At 45.4% G+C, this 16388-nt stretch overlaps 1 protein-coding gene across 2 annotated transcripts in view; it reads right to left on the reverse strand.

The window, feature by feature from the left end:
* Positions 1-15792, reverse strand: part of LOC132816563 (P2Y purinoceptor 3) — a 60551-nt gene extending 44759 nt beyond the window's left edge. The window contains exon 1 of one of the 2 annotated variants that reach the window (XM_060826327.1): positions 15595-15792. The gene's annotated coding sequence lies outside the window, so the exon portion shown is untranslated. Of the gene's footprint in view, positions 1-1091; positions 1182-15594 lie in introns of those variants that run through there. The other variant, XM_060826326.1, reaches the window with a different exon arrangement.
* Between the last annotated feature and the right edge of the window lie 596 nt (positions 15793-16388).

The raw sequence follows: 16388 nt of genomic DNA on the forward strand, positions 1-16388 counted from the left end.
GGATGCTGCCTGACCTGCTGCGATTTTCCAGCAACACATTTTCAGCTCTGAGCCTGGAGAGCTGGTTTCAAGTCCCATCTGCTCCAGAGGTGTGTTCACAATCATAGAATGGTAGACCATGAAAACAGACCCTTCGGTCCGACTTACCCATGCCGATCAGATATCCTAAATTAATCTAGTCCCAGTTGCCAGCTTGTGTGAACAAACTGAGTGGAAACTACTCTCAGTTCCCTCCCTCTCCTACTCCATGTAGATTCGCCCGTCCTCTTCTTTGGACCAATGAGACTCAAGAGCTGCCCCCAATGAACTTCCATGGCCGAATAGCTTATCCACCTTCGATCAAAGCAGGCAGCTACAGGTGGATTGAAACTGGGAAACTGGCAACAGCAGAACCATATTCCCAGTTGAAGGTAAAGTTGGGAGTCAATGTAGAGGAAGATTAAAAGTAAACAATCCTCTTCACACTCCCTCTCAAATTCTCACAGATTGTGTATCTTTCCCTCTCCTGGTTAATATACTCAGACGATATTAAAACACACCCCTCGGGCAGGTGGGACTTGAACCCAGCTGTCCTGGCTCAGAGGCAGGGACAATACCACGGCACCTCAAGACTCTTTGGGGCGGATTGTATACAATGCCTAGGCTAAGGATCCAATCCATCCTCCCCCTGGCCGCACAACCGTAAACTGGCCGAATTCTGACCGAACAAGTTATTTTCCAGGAACAGTAAACTCTCCAAAGGGGCTAACAAAGCACCGTCTTTAAAACGGCTCTGTAACAAAAAACCCAGGCGGCATGGGAACAGGGCACCCTCAGAGGCAACCCACACTGACCCCAAGGAGAAATGTACCAATTCCACACACACAGAGTATACTAAAACCCGGGTCCCCAGCGCTATGAGGTAGTGTGCTAACCCCTGAGTCAGTTATTAAAGACATCCCCACCGTCCTGCTTTGGGTTCCCTGAGGTGCTCGATTCATCATTAAAGACTGACAAGTCACCTTTTACTGTTTCCCCCACTGCTAGCCCCGAATTTGTATCATTATAAAACAGAACTGAAGATAAACATTTGAGAGAGTGTGAGGACATACCTGTCTCTGTTAAAATGCGGCATTGTTCGAACTTTAATCCTCAGTCCCACTCGACCTCCTCTACATCCACGCTTTCACTTTTTACGTCTCCCCTTAAAATGACTTAAGAAATTGACGTGAGTCAATTTCAGATTTAAATCCCTCCTTCATCTCATGTGACAGGCACTGTCCGATCTGGTGGGCTGGGGCTGGAAGGTTCACATTTTGCTTTTTATTTTCGACCCTGTCGTCACAAATGTGAGCGGGCGTTTTTTTTTTAAAACTGTGTTTTTCAATTAATTTCCAAGCCATTTCTATCCCTGATTACCTCCCCAGGGAGGTTTAGAGGGAAATTGAGGATTTTTGTTGCACTCAGAGGGTGGTGGGCGTCTGGAATCCACTCCCTGGGAGGGTAGTTGAGATGGGAAACCTTACACCTTTTAAAACGTACCTGGAGGACCACTTGTAATATCATAACTCTCAAAGCTATGGGCCAAGTATTGGAAAGTGGGATTAATGTGGATATCAGCATAAACCCAATGGACTGAAGGGCCTCTGCCGTGCACTCTGAACCCATAGCTTGGCATAGTGACTAGCACTGCTGCCTCACAGCACCAGGGACCCAGGTTCAATTCCAGTTTGGGTGACTGAGTGGTGTTTACGCATTTTCGCTATGCCAATGCAGGTTTCCTCTTGTGGTCCAAAGGTCTGCAGGTTAGGTGGACTGGCCATGGGAAATGCAAGGTTAGACAATAAGGGAGTGGGTCTGGGTGGGCCACCCTTCAAAGGATCAGTGTGGACTGGATGGGCCAAATGGCCATGACCCCAACTTGCCCTCAAATGTAGGGATTCTATGGCTGTTTATTACCCATCCTGAGTAAATCTTAGGAAAATCCTAATGTCCTCATGGTGGAATGGTAGTGTCCACATCTCCGGATTGAAATCCTACCTCAGATGTCTCTCAAAACAAGTAGATTGGATTTAAAACACATTTTAACCTTGAGAAACTGGTGAGCCACCTGCTGTTGTTGCAGTTTGAGATTGTTCTTTCACAGAATTGTTACAGTGCAGAAGGGAGCCATTGGCTTCTTTATAGAGGGTGGGGGTGGTATGGAATGCACTGCCTGGGGGGGGTGGGAATTGATTTGGGAAACCTCCCAACCTTTAAAAAGTGCGTGGTTGAATATTAAAAATGTCGTAACATTCAAGGCTACAGATCTACTGTGGGTAAGTGCAACTTGTATAGACTTAGAGTGATGTTGGTGGTGCAGACTTAATGGGCCAAAGATCCTCTTTTGTATTGTGTGCTCATAGCTCCTTGAAAGTGGAGTCGCAGGTAGATAGGATACTGAAGAAGGCTCTCAAAACAAGTAGATTGGATTTAAAACACGTTTTAACCTTGAGAAATTGGTGAGCCACTTTTTTTCACACAGAAGGTGGTCATTCCTGATGAAGGGCTTTTGCCCGAAACGTCAATTTTGCTGCTCGTTGGATGCTGCCTGAACTGCTGTGCTCTTCCAGCACCACTGATCCAGAATCTGGTTTCCAACATCTGCAGTCATTGTTTTTACCTACTGAAGAAGGCATTTGGTATGCTTTTCTTTATTGGTCAGAGTATTGAGTACAGGAGCTGGGAGGTCATGTTGCTGCTGTACAGGACATTGGTTAGGCCACTGTTGGAATATTGCGTGCAATTCTGGTCTCCTTCCTATGGAAAGATGTTGTGAAACTTGAAAGGGTTCAGAAAAGATTTACAAGGATGTTGCCAGGGTTGGAGGATTTGAGCGACAGGGAAAGGCTGAACAGGCTGGGGATGTTTTCCCTGAAGCGTCGGAGGCTGAGGGGTGACCTTATAGAGGTTTACAAAATTATAAGGGGCATGGATAGGATAAATGGGCAAAGTCTTTTTCCCTGGGGTGGGGGAGTCCAGAACTAGAGGACATAGGTTTAAGGTGAGAGGGGAAAGATTTAAAAGAGACCTAAAGGGTCACTTTTTCACAGAGGGTGGTACGTGTATGGAATGAGCTGCCAGAGGAAGTGGTGGAGGCTGGTCATTGCAACATTTAAGAGGCATTTGGATGGGTATATGAATAGGAAGGGTTCGGAGGGATATGGGCTGGGTGCTGGCAGGTGGGACTAGATTGGGTTGGGATATCTGGGCGGCATGGATGGGTTGGACTGAAGGGTCTGTTTCCATGCTGTACATCTCTGTGACTCTATGATACACCTTTGGGAGGTGGGGGAAGAGGGAGCTCCTGGACACACTCCAGGTTAAAAAAGCCAAATCACATCTGGCAAGAAAGATGAGATTATTAGACTCATGCACATTCCAGCAAGGACGGTAGGCATCTCCTTCCATCAAACAGAGATGTTTTAACAATTTCTTTCTCTAAGACCTTAGGACAATGAGCAGAAGTAATCCATTTGCCCATCAGATCAACAATAAGATCATAGCTGATCTGATAACCCTCAACACCACTTCCCTGCCTTTTCTCATAAACCTTGATTCCCTAACTGACTAAACATCTGACTATCTCACCCTTGAGTATGCTTAATTACCCTCCCTCAACAGCAGTAAAGAATTCCACAGATTTATAAACCCCTGAGAGATTAAATTCCTCTTCATCTCTATCTTAAATGGGTGAGGAAGGTCAGAATCCAGGTTATAGTCAACAGGTTTATTTCAAAGCAAAAGCTTTCAAAATGCTACACTTTCATTAGGTGAGATGATGCCCTTTGGTCCTGGACTCTCCCAAAAGGGGAAACAACCTCTCCCCTGTCAGGCCTCCAAAGAATTGCTTTCATTCATTCACAGGATGTGGGTATCACTAACCAGGCCAGCACTTATTGCTCATCCCTGATTGAGAGTCAACCATATTACCACAGGTCTGCTGTCACATGCAGTCTAGATGGGTAAGGACTGCTGTCTCCTTCCCTAAAGGGCATCGGTGAACTAGATGAGTTTTTCCAAAAATTGCCAATAGTTTCATGGTCATCATTAGATGACTCTGAATTCCAGATTTCTATTGAGTTCAAATTCCACCATCTGCTGTGATGGGTTTCAAACCCACGTCCCAGAACATTATCTGGGTTTCTGAGTTAATAGTTCAGTGACAATACCAACGGATTTTGGAAAGAGATCAATAATGGGAGTATTGAGAATCAGAGGGCATAGATTTAAGAAAATTAGCTCAAAAAGTAGTGGCTACCTGAGGAGAAAGTTCTCATGCAGTGAGTGGTTAGGGTTTGGAATGTACTGTCTGAGAGTGTGGGGGAAGGGAGGTTCACTCAAGGGGTGAGGGTCTAGAATGCACTGTCTGAGAATGTGGGGGAGGCAGATTAACTCAAGGGTTAGGGTCTGGAATGCACTGTCTGAGAGTATGGGGGAGGCAAATTCAATCAAGACAGTCAAAAGGGAATTGGATCAATATCTGAAAAGGAAACCTTTACAGGCTGCAGTGAGTGTTACAGGGTGAATTGCTCTGTCAGAGCCCATTCAGACACAATAGGCCAGGGCTGTAATCGTTCTGTTTCTATGAATCGTCTGGATTTTCAATATCCTCCTGAGGAGCATCTGCATTCTCACTTCCCCATGTCAAAGCTACCAGTGTCTATTTATACAACTGCAGCTCAACGCACAGCACTCTTTGTTTCTGCGTTCGAAATCACAATCACACTTCAGATGTAGAAGTGTACCATTGCTAATGTTTAGGGGAACACATTGGTTAGAGGAAATATTGGAGCAGGGATTCAAATTAGACTGGGGTAACTACTGGAATTAAAATTCAACTATTAATTCTGGAACTGAAAACCTGTCTCCGCAGTGGTGACTGTGACAAAAATATTGTCAATTGTCTTAAAAACCCACCAAGTTCATAAGTCTCCTCTTGAGAGAGAAATCTAGTCTTCTTACTTGGCCTGACCTATAGACCTGTACCACTCTTTGGTAAGGGTCTAACTCTTACCAAAGCCATCTAACTCAAAGGCAGCAAATAGTGGCCTTGCCAGTGACGCACACATCTTGTGAAAGAATAAAGATATGTTTTTTAATAGGAAAGTAGAATCCCTACAGTGTGGAAGCAGGCCACTCTGCCCATTGAGTCCGCACCAGCCCTCCAAAGAGCATTGCACACAGAAACAGCCCCTCAACTCTATTTTGGCGTCAGAGAAAGATTTTCATTTATATCATGCCATTCCCAATTTCAGGGTCACACATAGTGTTTCACAACCAGTTGGGTGTTTTTGAAGGACAGTTGCCACGTTAATGCAGGAGATGTGGCAGACAATTTTGTCCAAAGCCAGGTCCAAGATACAATAATGCAATGCCAATAGAGAACCGACTCAGTAATGCTAGCTGAGAGATAAAATACTGATAAGGATAACTCCCCCGATCTTCTTGGAAAGGGCCTGCAGGATCTTTTACACACACCTGAAAGGATAAGAACATAGAACATCGAAAAGTACAGCACAGTACAGGCCCTTCGGCCCATGATGTTGTGCCAAGGATTAATCCTAATCTAAAATAAAACAACCTAACCTACACACCCCTCAATTCACTGCTGTCCATGTACATGTCCAGCAGTTGTTTAAATGTCCCCAATGACTCTGCTCCCACCACCACCGCTGGGAACACACTCCATGCATTCACAACTCTCTGCGTAAAGAACCTACCTCTGATGTCTCCTCTATACATTCCTCCTAACACCTTAAAACTGTGACCCCTTGTGGCGGTCAATCCTGCCCTGGGGAAAAGTCTTTGGCTATCAACTCTATCCATGCCTCTCATTACCTTGTAAACCTCAGTCAGATCACCTCTCTTCTGTAATGGAAAATTAACAAATTTAACATTTACTGTGAAATCTGAAAGAAAATGCCTTTCTAAATTTAATGCTGTGCTGAGCTTTGTAAACAATACTTCGCTGAGCTCTGCAGCCAGGAGACAGCTTGGCGTTGTTTGAATTCAACTTGACCTTGCGACAGTCGAATTCAGCAAAGGCATTAGAACAGTTATGTCCACAACCAGGGGATGAGAAAATAAACAATTTGAATTTTTCCAGTCTTTACCCTTGAAAATGTGTTATGAAACAGTATAAGAAGAGTATCTGAATTATGCTCAAGTACCCCTTACATGAGGCATGTGGCTGAATGTAGTATTGGGCCAATTCTGCAGAATTTAAATTAAGCTCCTTTCTTTGCTCTTGCTGACAGTTGAGTCGAGTCAATTTAATTTCCAAAGCACTTTCTCCTTTGCTCCAGAGAGAAAAGTCCAAGCTCAGTCAACCTCTCTTCGTAAGACAAGCCCTCCAGACCAGGCAGCATCCTGGTAAACCTCCTTTGCACCCTCTCCAAAGCCTCTGTATCTTTATTATAGTAGGGCAACTAGAACTGGACACAATATTCCAAGTGTGGTCTCACCAGGGACTTGCAGAGATGCAGCAAAACCTCACGGCTCTTCAACTCAATCCCCCTGTTAATGAAAGCCAAAACACCATATGCTTTCTTAACAACCCTATCCACTTGGGTGGCAACTTTGAGGGATCTATGCACTTGAGCACCAAGATCCCACTGTTCCTCCACACTGCCAGGAATCATGTCTTTAATCCCATGTTCAGCATTCAAGTTCAATCTTCCAAAATGCATCACTTTGCATTTATCCAGGTTGATCTCCATCTGCCATTTCTCAGCCCAGCTCTGCATCCTGTCCATGTCGCGCTGCAGCCTGCAACAGCCCTCGATACTATCAACAGCACCTCCAACCTTTGTGTCATCAGCAAACTTACTAACCCACCCCGCAACCTCCTCATCTAAGTCATTCATAAAAATTACAAAGAGCAGAGGCCCAAGAACAGAGCCCTGGGGGTCGCCACTCACTACTATCCTCCAGGCAGAATACTTTCCATCTACAACCACTCTCTGCCTTCTGTCAGCCAACCAATTCTGAATGCAGACAGCCAAATCTCCATGTATCCCATATCTCCTGACTTTATGAATGAGCCTACCATGGGGAACCTTATCAAACGCCTTGCTGATGTCCATATACACTACATCCACTGCTCGACATTTGTCAACCTGTCTCGTCACCTCCTCAAAGAACTCAATAAGATTTGTGAGGCCTCTCTCAACGTCATGCTGACTGCCTTTAATCATGCTATGCTTTTCCAAATTTCATAAATCCTATCCCTCAGAATTCTTTCCAAAACCTTGCTGACTGCAGAGATAAGACTGACTGGTCTGTAATTGCCAGGGATTTCCCTATAACCCTTCTTGTAAAGAGGAACAACATTCGCCTCCTTTCAATCCTCCGGTACGACTCCCATGGAGAGTGAGGAGGCAAATATCCTCGCCAGCGGCTTAGCAACCTCCTTTCTTGCTTCCCAGTGCAACCGAGGATAAATCTGGTCTGGCCCTGGGGATTTATCAATCTTAATGTTTGCCAAAATTTCCAGCATATCAACTTCATCAATCTCGATCTGTTCAAGCCTGTTTCCCAGCTCCTCAAAGTTCTCATTCACAACAAGGTCCCTTTCCTTAGTGAAAACTGAAGCAAAAAAACTCATTTCGGGCTTCCTCTTTCTACTCAAACACCACACACGAGTTCCCTCCTCTATCCCTGATCAGCCCTACCTTCTCCCTGATCATTCTCTTATTCCTCACATATGAGTAAAGTGCCTTTAGGTTCTCCCTAATCCTTCCTGCCAAGCCTTTTTTGTGCCCCCTCCTGGCTCTCCTCAGTCCATTTCTGAGCTCCTTTCTAGCAAGCCTGTAATCCTCTAAAGCTGTGCTAGATCCTTGCTTCCTCCACCTTACGTTAGCTGCCTTCTTCCTTTTGACAAGAAGCTCCTCTGTTCTTGTCATCCAAGGTTCCTTAATCTTACACTTTCTTACCTGTCTCAGGGGAACAAATTTGTGCATCACTCGCAACAACTGCTCCTTAAATAGTCTCCACATGCCTGTTGAGCCCTTTCTGTGGAACAATTGCTCCAAGTCTGTACTTCCCAACTCCTGTTTGCTAACGTTATAATTTCCTTTTCCGCAATTAAATATCTTCCCTCAGTAACTGTTCCTTTCCCTCTCCAAGGCTATGGTAAATGTGAGGCAGTTGTGGTCACTGTCACCAAAGTGTTCTCCCACCGTGAGATCTGAAACCTGTCCTGGCTAATTGCCAAGCACCAAATCCAAAATGGCCTCTCCCCTTGTCGGCCTGTCTACATACTGAGTAAGGAAACCCTCCTGAACACACCTGACAAAAGCGGCCCCATCCAAACCATCTGCACTAAGGAGGTTCCAATCAATATTGGGAAGGTTGAAGTCACCCATAACAATAACCTTGCTACATCTGCATTTTTCCAAAATGCCGGCCTATGGGTTCTTCAATCTCTCTACTGCTATTAGGGAGTCTGTAGAAAACCCCCAATTAGGTGGCTGCTCCCTTGCTTTTCCTAACTTCCACCCATACTGACTCAGTAGACAAACCTTCCTCAACAACCTTTATTTCTGTACTGTGACGGACTCTCTGATTAGCAATGCTACACACCCTCCTCTTTTTCCACCCTCCCTGTTCTTTCTAAATGTTCTAACGTTCCAAACCATTCCTGCCCCTGTGAAACCCATGTCTCCGTTATGGCCATAACATCATAGTTCCAAGTACTGATCCATGCTCTAAGTTCATCACTCTTATTTCTGACACTCCTTGCGTTAAAGCAGACAGACTTTAACCAATCCCTTTGTTTCATCACGTGAAAGATCTTCCTGATAGATTCACTACATCCTGTCACTGCCCATATATAACCACCCCGCTCTCAGATATGTAACTGTGGTTCCCACTCTCCTGCCAAACTAGCTTAAACTCTCCCGAACCACATGAACAAATCTCCCACCCAGGACAGTTGTGCCCCTCCAGTTCAAGTGCAACCCGTCCTTCATGGATAGGTCCCACCTTCCCCAGAAGGCATCCCAATGGTCTAGGTATCTGAAGCCCTCCCTCCTGCACCAGCCTCACAGCCACATGTTAAGCTGCACTTGCTGACTGTTCCTCACCTCACTATCTCGTGGCACTGGTAGCAAACTCGAGATCACTCCTCTACTCGTCCTGCTCTTCAGCTTCCAGCCTAGCTCTCTGTAGTCACTTTTCAGATCTCAATCTCTTTCCTGGCTATATCATTGGTGCTAATATGTACCATGATTTCTGGCTGCTCACCCTCCCCCGTCATGATCCTGTAAATCGAATTGGCAACATTCCAGACCCTGGCACCTGGGAGGCAACATACCTTCTGGGAGTCCTGTTCCTGACCACAAAATCTTCTGTCAATCCTTCTAACTCTTGAGTCCCCTACCACTAGTGCTTTTCTATTTTCCCCTTTCCCTCTGAGCCTCAGTGCCAGAGACCTGACAACGATGGCTTTCCCCTGGTAGGCTGTCCCCACCAGCAGTATCCAAAACGGTATATTTATTGCTGAGGGGAACGGCCACAGGGGATCCCTGCTCCGACTGTTGGTTCTCTTTCCTCCCCCTGACTGTAACCCAGCTGTCCTTTATCCTGTGTCTGAGGAGTGACCACCTCCCTGTACATCCTCTCAATTTCGCCCTCAGCTTCCCGGATGATCCGTAGTTCATCCAGCTCCAGTTCCCTAACTTGGTTATCGAGGAGCTGGGACTTGGGTGCACTTCCCGCAGATGTGGCCAGCAGAGACATGCGTCATGTCTCTCACCTGCCACATTCTGCAGGAGGAACATGCAACTGCCCTATCTGCCATACCCCGCTATGCTGAAAGCCCACACAGGACTAAACAAGGAAGAGAAAAAAAGAGGAAACCTGAAAACCTTACAGAGTCTACCGACTATTATGAAGGTTAGAGGAGGTGGGTGGGAGGTAGGGCCTACAGTGTAGGGTCTCGGGTTTAGATCGTGCCTACTTAAAATACAATCACTTACCTTCCCAGCAGACTCTGCTTCTTCCACTCTCTGCTCCCCAACTCAAAAGAAGCATATGTCAGATAGGGCCTTCTTTTTCATTCATTCCTCGGATTGTGGACGTCACTATTTACACCAGCATTTATTGCTCATCCCTAATTGCCCAGAAGGCAGTTAAGAGTCAACCACGCATTGCCACGGATCTGGAATCACATGTAGGCCGGGTCAGGAAAGGATGATTCCCCAAAGGACACGAGTGAACCAAATGGGATTTATAACTATTTGCAGTGAACACATTGTCACCTTGAGGCTAGAATTTTAATTCCAGACTTTTGTTAAATTCAATTTGGACCATCTGCTGCAGTAAGAATTGAACCCAAATCCCCAGAATATTGGTTTGTGCCTCCAGATTACTGTCAAGACTAGAGTGGTGCTGGAAAAGCACAGCAGGTCAGGTAGCATCCGAGGAGCAGGAAACTCGGGGTTTCGGGCAAACGCTCTTCATCAGGAATGAGGAATGAAGCTCATTCCTGATTAAGGCCTTTTGCCCGACATATCGATTTTCTGCTCCTTGGATGCTACCTGACCTGCTGTGCTTTTCCAGCACCACTCTAGTCTTGACTCTAATCACTAGCATCTGCAGTACCCACTTCTGCCTCTGGATTACTGGTCCAGTGTACCAACCCTCCCTGAAAGCTGACATTGCTGACATTTAGTGCTGAACTGTGAGAACATGCGTATACCTCTAGCAACAAGCTTAAACCATGACTCTATGAGTCAAATGTGAGAGTCCTACCAATTGAGGGAGTGCTGTGTAGGCCCCAGGTCCGACTGTAGGATGAGGCATTGAGGCAAAGACTCAGCTACCCTCTCAGATGTAAGTAAAATGAAAATCTCAATGTCCTATTTCAAAGAGAGCTAGGCACCCTGGCCAATATTTATCCCTTAATCAAGGTGGCCAAAGAGATTGAATATCTGGCCATTATCACATTGCTCTTATGGGATCTTGCTGTGCACAGAAATGGCTGCTGCATTTTGTTCTATATATTCATTCATGGGATGAAAGTATTACTGGCCAGTGAAGAGTCAACCACATCGCTGTGGGTCTGGAGTTATACATAGGCCAGACCAGGTAAGGATAGTCAATTCCTTCCCTAAAGGGCATTAGTGAAGCAGATGGGTTTTTACAACAATCAGCAATGGCTTCCTGGTCATCATTAGACCCTTAATTTTTTTTATTGAATTGAAATTCCACCATCTGCTGCAGTGAGATTTGAACCCAGGACCCTGAATATTTTCCAGATTAGACAATCTGGTGATAATATTGCTAGGCCATTGCCTCACTCAACAGTGATCAACAAGATGAGAAGTGCTTTGAGGCCAGAAGAGGGGCTACATAAATGCGAGTGTACCGTCCCTCCCCCATTCACTTTGAAGAGGAAGACAACAGCATGCTCCCTCCAAACCGATAAAGGATGAGAACAATTTTGGCTTTCATCTTGTCTCCTGTCGCAGAGGAAGAGGAGGCCATGAGGGAGGGGAAAACTCCCACCATTTTCCTGCATTCGGGAATTACGTGTGACCCACTTGTGGAATGTGGCTGCCTCAAAAGACGAAGGGGGCAGAAAGCAGCTGAGGCAGCAGATTCCACACAAACTGACTGTGGCAGCTTCGTGAAGTATTTACCCAACAAACAGGCACCAAAAAAACAAACAAGGAGCTGCCAAGTCCTGACTTGGAAAGAACTGGTTTCGTCCCACACCTGTGGAATGACAGATGTTTCAATCAAGGTTAAAAACAAAAGCTAAAACTGCAAACAGGTCCTTTCCAAGGGATCATCTCCGACAGGAAATGGAGAGTGAGATGTCCAGGGCAGTTTTTGACCTATGTTTGATTATTTACTGACCCACCTTCTGGATAAGAACCGTTCCTCTTGGTAGAGGGACCCATGGCTGGGAGCATGGATTTAAAATTAGGGGCCGAAGGTTTAGAGCGGAATGTGAAGAAAAATTTCTTCGCCCAGAGGGTGGTGGGAATCAGGAACTCACTTCCTGTAAGGGTGGGAGAGGCAGAAACCCTCACCACATCTACAAAGTATTTAGATGTGCACGTGTGATACCAAAACATGAACAGCACTAGGCTAGAAAATGGGATTGAATATTAGGTGGCTGTTTTTAACTGTGTACAGACATGATGGGCCGAAGAGCCTTTTTCTGTGCTACAGCCTTCTACGACTGTAGGATTCCCAATCTTGGAACAATCTCCTGGAATCTCCAGGAATTAAAAATTGCTCTGTATGACAACAAACCAGGAGCCCCCACCCCACTCCCCCAACCGCTCCCCCCCATCCTCAGACCCATAGTCTCACTATCCTGAACACCAATTTACAGATTAACCAAGGAGCTCCACCAAAGACTAATACACTTAGTAGAAGACTCACACCACTCTATCCATTCCACCCAAGAATTCCTGAAGACCATCAAAGACACCAAGTTGGAAGAGGATGAAATAATGGTCTCCTTTGACGTAACAGCCCTATTCACATCAATCAACTTCAACCTGGCAAAGGAAACACTGACTACACTATTAGAAGAACCAAAGATACACACACCAAAAACCACCATCTTCTTCAGCAAGGACAGTATCATCAAGCTACTGGACCTATGCCTTACCACCCACTTCACCTTCAACAATAAAACCTACAGACAAACCAATGGAACCCCCATGGGATCTCTGATATCAAGGTTCTTAGCAGAGGCAGTAATGCAGAGACTCGAACAAACAGCTCTGCCAACATCCAACCCAAACTTTGGGTCCGCTACATGGATAATAACACCTTTGTCATCACTAAACAAAACAAATTAGAGGAAACCTTCAGGACCATCAATAATACCCTAACTGGCGTAACATTCACTAAAGAGGAGGAAAACAACAACAAACTGCCATTCCTAGATATCACAGTAGAGCGAACAGCTAATGGGGAACATCTACAGGAAAACAACACATACAGACCAAATACTGAACTACAGAAGTAACCATCCCAACACCCACAAACGAAGCTGCATCAGAACATTATTCCAACGAGCCAACACACACTGCAGCACAGAGGAACTACGCAGAGCAGAGGAAAATCACTCATACAGTGTATTAAAAAAGAATGGGTACCCAATGAACACACCAATTTCTCAGTAACAAACCCAAACAAGCAGACAAAACGCGTCCACTCTTCCCTACATCAAAGACATCTCGGAAATGACTGCCAGACTACTCAGAGCCCTTGACGTCATAGTAGCCCACAAACCCACCAACACACTAAAACAGCAGCTAATGAACTTGAAAGACCCAATACAGACAAGCAAAACTAATGTCATTTACAAAATACCGTGCAAGGACTGTAACAAACACTACATTGGATAATCAGGGAGAAAACTAGCCACCAGGATACATGAACATCAACTAGCCACAAAAAGACATGACCCACTCTCACTAGTACCTTTACATACAGATGAGGAAGGACACCATTTTAACTGGGACAACACATCCATCCTAGGACAAGCCAAACAGAGACACACATGAAAGTTCCTAGAAGCATTGCATTCCAACAGGAACCCTATCAACAGACACATTGGCTTGTGTCCCATTTACCATGCCCTGAGAAAAAGAACAGGACATGACATCACCACAGAAAATGACATCACCAACCCAAGGAAACCTGAACACATAAATAAAAAGTAGGCCATTGCACCAGTGCTTCACCGGAGGCACACTGAAGATGTTACCTAGTATGGTGGCGAAATGTCTGAAAATAAACCTCCCAGCTCAGTGAGCAAACTTACATCCATGTGACAACAATCGCATGTTTATCATTTGCTTTACATCACGTGTGAAGATGGTGGCAAAGTGACATACCTGCCTTTCCTTTTTAATTCATGGGATGTTGACAGAGCTAAAATAAAAGCAAAATACTGTGGGTGCTGAAAATCTGAAACAGAAACAGAAATTACTGCAGAAACTCAGAGAGACACAGAGTTAATGTTTCAAGGCTGGTATGACTCTTATTCAGAACACATGTTAATTCTGTTTTTCTCTCCACAGATTCTGTCAGATTGATTGAGCTTCTCTAGCATTGCCTGATTTTATTCGTGGGTAGCGCTGGTGAGGCCAACATTTATTGACCATCCCTAATTGCCCAGAGGACAGTTAAGAGTCAACCACATTGCTGTGGGTCTGGAGTCACATGTAGGTCAGGCCATGTAAGGTTTCCTTCCTTATACAACATTAATGAACTAGACATCATTTGCTAAAAAAAACTCTATCAGCTATAATTATCTTTTTACCCACATTTTGTTTTACTGAATTATATTTCCAACAGTTGCCATGTTGGGATTTGAACCATTGTCTCCAAAACATTACCTTGAGATTTTGGATTACAAGCCCATTATACCACCACAGCTACTATTTAGAATTGTAGAACCCCTACAGTGTGGAATCAGGCCATTTGGCCCATCAAATCCATACCCACCCTCAGCAGACCACCCCACCCAGAACCACTCCCCCACCCTATCATTGTAAGCCTGCGTTCCCCATGGCTAATCCACATAACCTACACATCCCTGGACACTATGGGCAACTTAGCATGACCGATCCACCGTAACCTATACATCTTTGATGCTGCGGGAGGAAACTGGAGCACCCAGAAGAAACCCTCACAGACACAGGGAAAATGTGCAAACTCCACACTGACAGTTGCTGGAGGCTGGGATTGAACCCAGGTCCTTAGCACTGTGAGGCAGCAGTGCTAACCACTGAGCCACTGTGACATCCCATGAGCCACATGCCACACATCATGCTATCATGATGACTTTTCAATAACTTAAATTATATATAATTATGTCATATAACAAACAGTGTCGCAGCTCCCATATCCTCACTAGACTGGTGCTGTGTTGGGTGGCACTTTGGTTCACTGGTTAGCGCTAGGGATCTTGATTTGATTCCACTCTCAGGTGACTGTCTGTGTAGAGTTTGCACATTCGTACTTTGTCTGTGCAGGTTTCCTTTGGTTTCCTCCTATAATCCAAAGATGTGCAGGTTAGAGTGGATTGGCCTTGCTAAATTGCCCATGGTGTTCAGTGATGTGCAGGCTAGGTGCATTAGCTATGGGAAATTCAGGGTTACAGGGATGGGGTGGGATGCTTTTCGAAAAGGTGATGTGAACCCGATGGGTCAAATGGTCTGCTTCCACACTGTAGGGATTCTAAGATTTAACCTGATGGTCACCATACTTCAGCCAAGGCAGTGAGGTCAAGAAGGCTGGACCTTCAGCCGGTGCCCGCCACATTGGCATCACTCTGCATCACAAACCAGCTGTCCAGCCAACTGAGCTAACTGACTCCCCACTCCCACACGCCTGATTATGGGATGGTCCACAGTCTTCTACCACCCTTCCCTTCACACACCAAATTTGGTTTTTTTTATCATTTATAAATTCTTATCCAATTCCCCTTTGGAAAGATCCTGCTGAATCTGCTCCTCCCTGCCCTGTCAGACCACAGCACCTGCTGCCCATTGAAGGTCCTCTTCACCTCCTCTCTGTTTTATTTTTGCTCATTACCTTCACCTGGTGTTCAGCCAACCCTCCTGCCAGGGGAAGCAGTTTCTCCCTGTGTGTTCTTCGTCAGAACTGGATGAGACAGACAGAGGCTGCTTACAGTCAGTGCCCAGTCATTGCAGGTTTCTCTCCTGAACACCGCAGTCACAACAACGTCAATTAGTTACAACTTGCCTCTCAGTTCAGCTCCTTTCGACAAATCAAAGCTCTTAGCTTTTAGCACAGGACATTACTCAGCCTTCCTGGGACGGCTTTATAAACTAATCGATTCTGCTGGGTTTGAGATTGTCACATATTTGCTAATTGTGGCTAGGGGTTCTTAATCTCACTGGGTGTGACAGCAAGGCTGCAGGCTGCAGTTTACACACACTGTAAACACTCCAGATATCATTAACGGCAGGTTTCATGCAGCTTTGTTTAATAAAGGAAGTGGGTGTCACTGGCATAAGGCCAGCCTTATCTTGTAATGTAATTGCCCTCAAACTGCGTGGCTTCCTGAGCCATTTAAGAGGACAGTTAAGAATCAATTACATTGCCGTGGATCTGGAGTCACATGTAGGCCAGACGTCCTTCCCTAAAGAACATTAGTGAACCAGATGAGGTTTTAGAACGTAAGAACTAGGAGCAGGAGTAGGCCATTTGGCCCCTCGAACCTGCTCCGCCATTCAATAAGGTCAGGGCTGATCTTCTTGAGGACTCAGCTGCACCCACCCGCTCATCATAACCCTCAATTCCTTTACTCTTCAAAAAACTGTCAACGTTTGCCTTAAAAACATTCGAGGTCGTCTCAACTGCTT

This window comes from Hemiscyllium ocellatum, chromosome 6, assembly GCF_020745735.1.
Source record: "Hemiscyllium ocellatum isolate sHemOce1 chromosome 6, sHemOce1.pat.X.cur, whole genome shotgun sequence".
Taxonomy (NCBI): Eukaryota; Metazoa; Chordata; class Chondrichthyes; order Orectolobiformes; family Hemiscylliidae; genus Hemiscyllium; species Hemiscyllium ocellatum.